This window comes from Bactrocera tryoni, chromosome 2 (genome assembly GCF_016617805.1).
Source record: "Bactrocera tryoni isolate S06 chromosome 2, CSIRO_BtryS06_freeze2, whole genome shotgun sequence".
NCBI lineage: Eukaryota > Metazoa > Arthropoda > Insecta > Diptera > Tephritidae > Bactrocera > Bactrocera tryoni.
In genome coordinates, this window is record NC_052500.1 from 59,925,150 (window position 1) to 59,934,883 (window position 9,734).

Genomic DNA, 9,734 nt, shown 5'->3' on the forward strand with positions numbered 1-9,734 from the left:
GGGCTCCGACTGGATTTGGTAGAAGGCGTTTATAGCTAACGAACGAGCGACTGGTCAGTTATCTCCGAGCACCTGGAGAGTCAGAACAAACATTTTCGCGCGACTTATTTCTGTAAGTGGTGCCAGCCGAAAATGAAGCGTTCGTTAGAGCAGAGGTACGCGATTGAATTCTGTGTGAAGCTCGGTAAATCTGCGACAGAGACATTTGATATCATCAAGCAGGCTTACCCAGATATTGCTTTAATAAAAAGTGGTGTGTTTCGGTGGCATCAGGTCTCTTTGGAGGGACGAGAAGAGGTTGCTGATGAAGACCGTGCTGGGAGATCTGCGACTTCGACAAACACCGGCAATGTGACTCGTTTGCGCAAAGTTTAGAACTCAGACTGTCGACTAAGTATTCGTTTAATTGTCCAAATGTTAAATTTATCAAAATCTGTAGTTCATGACATTGTGACGGAGAACTTGAACATGCGAAAAGTTTGCGCCAAGATGGTCCTGAAAGTGCTCACTGACTACCAGAAATTACGGCGAGTGGAAGTGTGCCAAGAAAACTTGACATGTCTGAAACTGATCCTTCAATTTTTGAATAACGTAATCACGAGTGATGAGTCGTAGATCTTTGAGTATGATCCCGAGACAAAGAGGCAATCTTCTGAGTGGCACAAGACGACAGAGGGGATCCAAGCAGCATACACCTCGGCTCTCAAGGCTATTCCGAAGAATGCCTTCCGTGACGCTTTCAATGCTTGAAAATCGCGCCCTGCATCGAAGCAGAATTATTAGCCTATTATGAAAATTTTTAGAGAATTGTAACGATTGTTCAATACATTTTTTTAAATCGACTCAGCACTATTACTTTCCGGACAATCCCTATATTTTATAGATCCACTATAAGAAGTTGGGAGTAAGAAACGAAGTCAAATTCTCCCGGCTTATAACGGCTTAGAACTCCTGTACAATTGACTACAGTAGTTGATTGATTAATTGATTATGAATCGAAGAAGCACGATGGATCACAAATTAGTTAAAGCAGCTAATATCAGTTTTGGCTATATTTCTTAGTTTAGCGAGAGTCTGCATGCCGAGTTGTTTCAAACTCACCTTCTTCCATACAACTTTGAAAATTTGCGACCGACCTGATTTTTAGCCTTATACCATGATCGCCTTTTGGAAAAAGTCGGATTGAGCCTTATCTGATATTAAATGTAGAGAACTAGTTTATACTATCTATAGAAATATAATTAATAGTAAAATTCATGGTTAAGAAAAGAGTTATAAAGCTTGTGAGAATTATATGCAATTTTAGTGTCATAAAAAATATTCCTTATATTACTTTATGCAAATTCAATTCACATAGTCCGCATTGATGACTCAATTTTATATTTTGTTGAGCGGAATATATTTTTTCACAATAATTAAAAAAAAAAATATTTTGAACAATTCTAACCCACACTGTGTTTATTAATTCGCAAATGTACCTTGCAGCGTATCTGTAAATGACTGAGCTGCCAAAGCTAAAATTCCCCACTTATTCAAACAAAAATAAATACCAGCCTTCCTGTGCAACAGCAGTTAGCAAAAGACTGCAAACAAATTTCGTGCAACAGCAATAACAACGATAATATCAACTGCAATAATAATAAAGCAACAAAAACGATTGCATGCAAATTCAAAATATCAACTGCATAAACTTATAGATTTTATTGTGCTTTGGCAAATTCAATTGCAGAGACAAAAGCAAATAAACATAGCAAATAGGTAAATAGTTGGAATTTTATAAGCACACTCTGTCGCAAATAGTATGTATGTACATACATATGCATAATGTGCCACATTGTTTGACTACAAACATACTTCTATTTGCCTTGGAGAGGACTGAGTGTTTCATACAGCTGAAAATGTGTTTGTATGCGCAAAATATTTGCTAAGCATAATCTGAATTTTTAGCACAAAATGAAAAAAGGAAAATTTATTTACAGTTCATAATTGATAATCACGCATACAAACGAAAATGTCGCAAAAATTACTTTAGGGTATGTGTTAGAATGTCATATTTTACTTTGTTGAGGGTGGCGAACGAGGCGTATGAGTAACCAATTGGCTGTGTAAGCGGATATTTAGTGTGTTCAGTGTGCGCGTGACATTGCTTTGGTGATATCAAATGCGTGAAATTCGATCGGCATTGTTGCGCAAACATAAACATATATAAATGAGTATGAGCTTATATTTGTATGGACATATTAACTAATATATACATATGTATGTATGTATGTACATATTGAACAGCATAAATATTCAAAATAATAACAAAAAATTTTGGTAATTAATATTATTAATTAAATGGTATAGTGTCGTACGAGTAAAAAATAAAATAAAATAAAAAACTTTAAACAATGAGTGTTGCCACATATTTTCAATTATAAATTTTTAACAATTTGAAATATGTATATCAGAAGACAGATTTTAAATAAACGTTATTTAAACAAACTTTTATAAAAATTTTATTACATAGCGTTGCCACCTAGTGCCAAGTAAAAAAATTTTAACAACATTTTTCTATTTTTTCTAGAAAGTTTCTAATACGCAAAAAGTTTCTACACATTCTTAATTACAATTTTTGCCGTAGTTGCCACCTTGTTCCAATTATTATATGTTTAATTAAAAATTGAGTTCAAATTTAAAAGTTTTTGAATATGTAGGTACATATTGAACTGCAAAAATACATCAAACTTTTAAAAATTTTGATAATTAATATTATTAATTAAATAATGCAATGGAAACTTATAAAAAAATAATATTTAAAAAATCTTTAAAAAATTAATGTTGCCACATATTCTCAATAATAAAATTTTTGACAGTATAAAATATATCAAAAGTCAGACCTTAAGTAAACGTTATTTAAACAAACTTAATTTTATTATATAGCGTTGCCACCTAATTCCAATAAAAATTTCTTTGAAACAAACATTTTTCAGAAAGTTTATAACACGCAAAATATAAAAGCTCTCTACATATTCTTATTTACAATTTTTGTCGTAGTTGCCACCAAGTTCCAATTATTATATGCTTAATTAAAAATTGAGTTAAAATTTAAAAGTTTTTGAATTTGTAAGTGTCAGTACATACACACATATTGAACTACAAAAATACATAAAATATTTAAAAATTTTAATAATTTTTATAATTAATTAAATTATGCCATGGAAAGTAATAAAAAAATATTATTTAAAAAATCTTTAAAATATTAATGTTGCCACATATTCTCAATTATAAAATTTATTTATTCACAATACAATACATCAAAAGTCAGACTTTAAGTGAAAGTTATTTAAACAAATTTAATTTTTTTATATAGCGTTGCCACCTAATTCCAATAAGACTTTCTTTGAAACAAACATTTTTCAGAAAGTTTATAATACGCAAATGTAAAAGCTCTCTACATATTCTTATTTACAATTTTTGTCGTAGTTGCCACCTAGTCCACATTTTATTTATTTAATTAAATATTGTAGTTCATATTATTTTTTTTTTTAAACATTAACACTATCTAGAAAGCGTACAGTAAAAAATAGTTTTGTAGTCATACTTGTTTTATATATGAATTTTTTTTTTCAAACCTACCTAATATAAAAATTGTTAACCTTTTCTTAATAAAGATTCAAAAAGTAGTTGCCACCTTTTCTTATTTGTAAGGGCCAGATAATTTTCAAATTATTTTAGCTTTTGATTTTTGCTGGTTAAAAAAAAATTAAAGAATATTTTTTTGGTATTGTTGCCACCTAATTTAAATTATAAATTTAATTTTTTAGTTATATTTAAAATATTTTCAAATAATTTTAAATCGATTTTCGAAAAGACTTCACTTGATCAATACTTCAATTTGGTACTGAAAATTACAAATCTGTGGCAACTCTTAATAAAAAAAGTGCGGTCATATTTCATTGTTTCGCCCTTAAAACCATTTATTGTGGCATTTGTAGAATGAAACGTCAATTTTCACTGAGAATTTAAAATAAGTGGCAACTCTCTAATTAAAATTTCGATTCAAATCTGTTTGTTTCGTTCTTAAAACAAATTTTTTACGATTTGTGGGAAATTGGAAAGGAAAATTTGTTGGTTGAAATTAGAAATATTTTTTTTTTTAATATTATTAGCTGTGTCCTTTCGTTCCATTAGATATAATAATGTACGAGCTACTAGTAATATACCTAATATTTAAATGTTAAGTTTGATACCTTGGCGAATGAGCAACATTGTGTTTACATAACTTTTTCAACATGGGGAAGTTCATCAAACCCATTTCGCCACCCATTTCCAAGAATTATGCACCGCCTGCTATTAAAGTGGCTTACACGTAATTTTAATGCCATTTTTAATTATTTTATTTACGCACGAACCGAAGCAACAACAATGCCTATGTAAATGTAAAAAGACGGCGCCTTGAAGTATGCCAGCGCAAGCGATTTTCATTTGTTTTTCACGACGTCGCAATTTAATGCGCTGACCAAACTCAAGGTGGCCATTAATCAGGCGGTCGCTTTATATTGTAAACTCGAGCGTAAACGTTTTATTGCCACGCAATAACGACACAGCGCTGTCTACACGCCACACAAACACACGCAAACACGGAATTTACTTTTAAGCGGAAGCAGCAGCAGCTTAAGAAAGTAAACAGAAGAAAGCAAACGCAGTGAAAAATTTTGTCAAAGCTCGTGCTGCTGGAAGCTGCCGGGTGAGCTGGATGTGAGTTGGTGCAAGAAAAGGGCTGTGGCCTAAGTTGGTTAAATTTATGTTGCCATTATTAATACCGAAAACGTGCAATAACAACACAGCTGGCAGCAGAAACAACAAGTTGTAGTACAGTGACATAAACATGAGCAGAGCAGCCCTGCTTACATACAGACATATTTGCGTTAATATGTATGAGGTAATAACAAAGCAGTAAAGCTTAAGCGCAATTACAAGACGTAGTAATGAAGAATGCAGGAAATTAACGCAGAGAGCCAATAGGCGCCTTGGTAGCGAGTTTTAAATCAGAAAAGAAACATTTTAAAGAAAGAAAGAATTTTAGTAGCAAATAATAACATATTAATTGATTTTATTTTTTAATTAAAGCAGTTTGGTTCTCAGACTGATTTTAACGACCCCAAAACGTATTTTTCATAAACTAAAAAATAATTATTAAAAATTTTTATTAAACAAAAAAATATTTCAAATTTGTAATTACACAAAAAAAAAATTAAAAGATATAAAAAAATAAAAAAATTTGATTTTGTATTTAAATATTTAAACTTTTTTACTTATTTTTAAGTATTATTATTTTTTTATTTTATAAAATTATTTTTTTAAAAATTATAACAACAAAATTTATTTAATAATTTTTTTAATTCTATTTATATATTATTTTGTTTTTAATTTAAAATTTTTAAACGTAAAATCAATTCGATGTCTGGCAAATAACAGCAATATTTTTCTAAAACAAAATTCTGTAGCAAAAAAAAAATATTATTTTAAAGAAGTGGCAACGCTTTTTAGAGTTTTTTCCCGCAGTGAAAAGTTGTACTTTAACTTCCATTTAAAGAAAATTTCATAACTTTTATCATAATGAATTTTAAAAATTTAAACAGCTGGCAACCACTCGTAATTATTGTTGCAAAATTTATATGTGTGTGCATATATTTTAATTCCAACTTAAAACCCATACTTTTATTAAATTTTTGTTTTTTAATATTTATTTTTCCAATTTTTTTCAAATATCTTTTTAATCAGGTGGCAAACCTTCTCAAAATATTTCTAGACCACCTTAATTTTAAACAGTTTTACTTTGATGCATATTTTATTACAATTCATATACATATTTGATAAATTTAATTAAATACAAAATATAGACAAGTGGCAACAACTCAAAACTATAGTTGCAACAGTATTATAACTTTTAATTTACATACTATCAAAGCCTTGCATGCACTTTCATCACATTTGCTTAAATAACTTTTTTATTCAGGTGGCAACTCTTCTGGACAATATCCGCTTTTAAACATTTTTACTTTGTTGTATATTTGAGGAAATTTTATATATCTGTTAAATGTAATAAAATGAAAAATATAAACAGTTGGTAACGCATCACAATAAGAGTAGCAATGGTGTTATACCCTTTCATTTTCATTTCAAAGCTATTCAAGCATTTTCATCACATTCGTTTAAGTAGCTTTTTTATACAGGTAGCAGGCAACCTTTCTCTAAAAGTTTTTCGACGATAATAATTTTTAAACATTTTTACTTTTTTGTGCTTTTTACGATATTTCATCTATTTGATAAATTTAATTAAATAAAAAAAAGTTACTGTTAATACATCACCATTTTTTATAATATTATACATGTATTTCTAGTAATAATTTACTTACAACATAAACACATTTCATGTAATTTCTATATTAATCTTTTCTACCTAGGTGGCAACCCTTTATCACAATAATTTTGAAATATTTTTTAACTTCATTTCCATTTTATATTTATAATTCATAAATTTTGTCAAATTAATTTAGAAAAAATTAAACAGGTGGCAACACTGCCCAAAAATCTAAACTATAAACATTAACTGCCTTTCCTACTATATTTTTTACTTCAAAATTTCAAATTAGTGACAACAATTTCTAGTTTCATGTCAAGGCCTTCCAAGTATTGTACCAAAAACCCAAAAAAAACAAGTTATCCATCAAGTTCGATACAGTTCTGTTACGCTACACAATTATGTTACAGTCAATTGCTCAAGAAGTTCTACTTCAAAATATTTCTCTCTCCTCTTAAAACCAATAGAGCTTGCACATATACGTTAACACATAACTTAAATGCGAAAGTCAAATTTTAACTATTCAATCTATTCAAATAACTGCAATAGTGAATCGCTTCAACTTCTTTTAAGCATCAGATATGCCAGCAATTACAGACATGACATGCAAAAGTCGTGAAAAGAATTACTTGAAAAGCATTTAAAGAGTATATAAAAAGCAAATTCGCAGCAAATTCAGGAAATAAAACATTTCTTGAATACGTGAAAAACTATACAAAAGAAATAGCGCACTTAAATGCGACTGAGTGCTTTTGTAGCTGCAAAGAGTTGCAGGAATGCGTGCTACGCTGTTGATTTCGGTAGTAAAATGCAACAAGGTTGCACAAGACAAGAGTTTGCAAAAGTAGGAGGCGGATATAAAGTAGTATCTACAAACTGGGAAGGAACATGTTTTTATTCTAGAAGAAAATCAATGAAACAAAGATAAAAAATGCTCATACTAAGAACAATGATAGCATTTTGGTTGGTTGGTAATCACGCCAAAATTCTGTCATTATTGGCGTCATTCTTAGCTTCGTAGAAAACATTTTAAAATTGAAGAGTTATGTCTTAACTAACATGTTATTATGTGCAGTTGTCTTCAGGTCATACTAAATGACATTGATAACATGACTGTCGTTTCATTTGTACATAAATTCATAGTAACTTTAATCGGTTCAAATTGGAAACCTTGTATAACAATACAAATCTGCTTTTGCCGATAAATTTTCTATGAAATATTTCTCAATCTAAATTGACAACTTGTAACCATTAAAATTCTAGTACTGTCAGTTAAATGTCATAAAGTTTGACATAGTGAAAACCGCGCTCATTAGCCTGTAAGTCAATATCTCCAGGGTAATATAGCCTTCGAATAGACATAACTTTGTAGTGTAATATCTCAATTATCTGCTATTTCCTTAATTCTGCACCATTTTTATTACATCGAATGTAATGACAGTCATGGTCATATCAAAGAGAATAATTAACATGTCATTTTTATAGCAGTATATGTCACTATATATCGAGTCAAATTGGTAACCTAGTAAACAATAAAAGTTGCCTGTCAATATAATTTTCTGTGAATGCAATATTGTCATAACTCTAATTAAAAGTTTATGACGAACGGATCGGCAAAACTTCCTCTTAGCTGTATCCTCCGCGCGGGTGCCGACTGGGCAATGGGTGTCGCTGTTTACAATATCATGATTTCGAGATGGTTCCTGTCAGAGTCATTATATTGCTGGCAGGCGGCTTCTGGCGAAGGTTGACGTATATTCCCAATCATCCCCTTTTAATGTCATACTTTACATATATGCATCCTCAGAAGTAGGTGAATGTGTAATACAACTATATATGGAAGTCAACAAAGGAACGAAAAGAACAGGGATATCAGGTCAAACGTTGGTGAGACACGACGTTGCTAACACCGGCCTATGAGATATGTCTCCATCTCCACTTTCTAACTACAACAGGTTACAGTGGTTTATGTATTACTGCCAAACCAGCTCTACATCGCACGGATGACACAGTCCATTTAGACTCGGAACAAGATAGCGCTGTAAGAAAAAACGCAGAAAAAGAAGATGAACTTCTTCACTTTCTTGAGCAGGTGCCGGAGGGTTCCAACTCTGGCAACATGTGAAGGCCCCGGAAGAAGCCAAGCAAGGAGAATTTGAGGGCAAAAGCGAAGTACAGCGCGACGGTCGGAATAAGCAACTGTCTCGAAGTCAAGTCCGGCCTGAAGGAAGAAGAGTTGAAACGGCTAGCTTGGACCAGAGAGGAGGTGAGGAATGGCGGGCACACTTCGCTACTCATAACTAGTGTAATGCCTCGAAGCCTTCGTCTGCTAATCGCTTTGAGAAGCATATCGCTGGAAAGAGGTAGCGTTCGACGGAGAGCAAACCGAAGGAGCCCTTGAAAATGAGGAAGAGCAGGGATAAAACTTAATAAAAAATGTTCTAAAGAGATTACAGTGAAAAATTTAGGACAACAAAAGTTTTGACTAGCGAATATTTAAAGTTCCCACAATGTCAATATTCGTAGTTTTGCTTATGCTTTTGGATATTTTTCTTATTACGGAAGGTTTGAATGCATCGATATACCACATAAATGTTTATTCGCCACACCAATATCTGTATATGGTTATTGGAAATACTACCAACTGACCGAATTTGACTCAGACTGACAAAATAACTATATTTTCATTTTTACTTTGGCTAGGTATGCCTTCAGTGAATGTTGGTTTTTCTGTTTCGAGACATTTTTAGAGCGCCATTCGCTAGATTATTGGATTGTTCCGAAGACGTATTCATGAACTGACGTTTCTTCACCAGTAATTGTGTATAGTAAAGCGCTACGTTGCCAAGCATCTCTTTTACGACCTCTGCATAATGTCGTTTGATTAATTGTCGTTAAGGATTCACATATTTTCACACGATTTTAGTTGTTGCAACTTTCATGTACCTACTTCATATCCAAAACTTTAACCAACATATGTTGAGACGATCCTTAAGAAGTGTTGAGATCTTCTTATATCTCTCTGCTGTGAACACGATGAATTCCTTGTAAGGTTTTCGTAATTTTTTCGATGTTACCGTCATAAATAGAGATTAATTAAACACTCTCATGAGATAAGTTTTCGATGACTTCACGAACATCGAATAATAATTTGCGCCAATAAAATAATTGTGTTTATGTTGATTCTGATTAATCTGATAAAGTAGACTTCCCAAAATAATTTTTCAACATGATGATTCCATTGGAAGTACAAATTGTCAATCATACTCAAATTAATTTTGATATTAAAATCATCTGTCAAACTTTCCGCGCCGTGTGTCAACAGCTACCCAACACACGCTAATTGTCATATGGAAAACCAACTTCACACGAGCAGAAAAAAGAT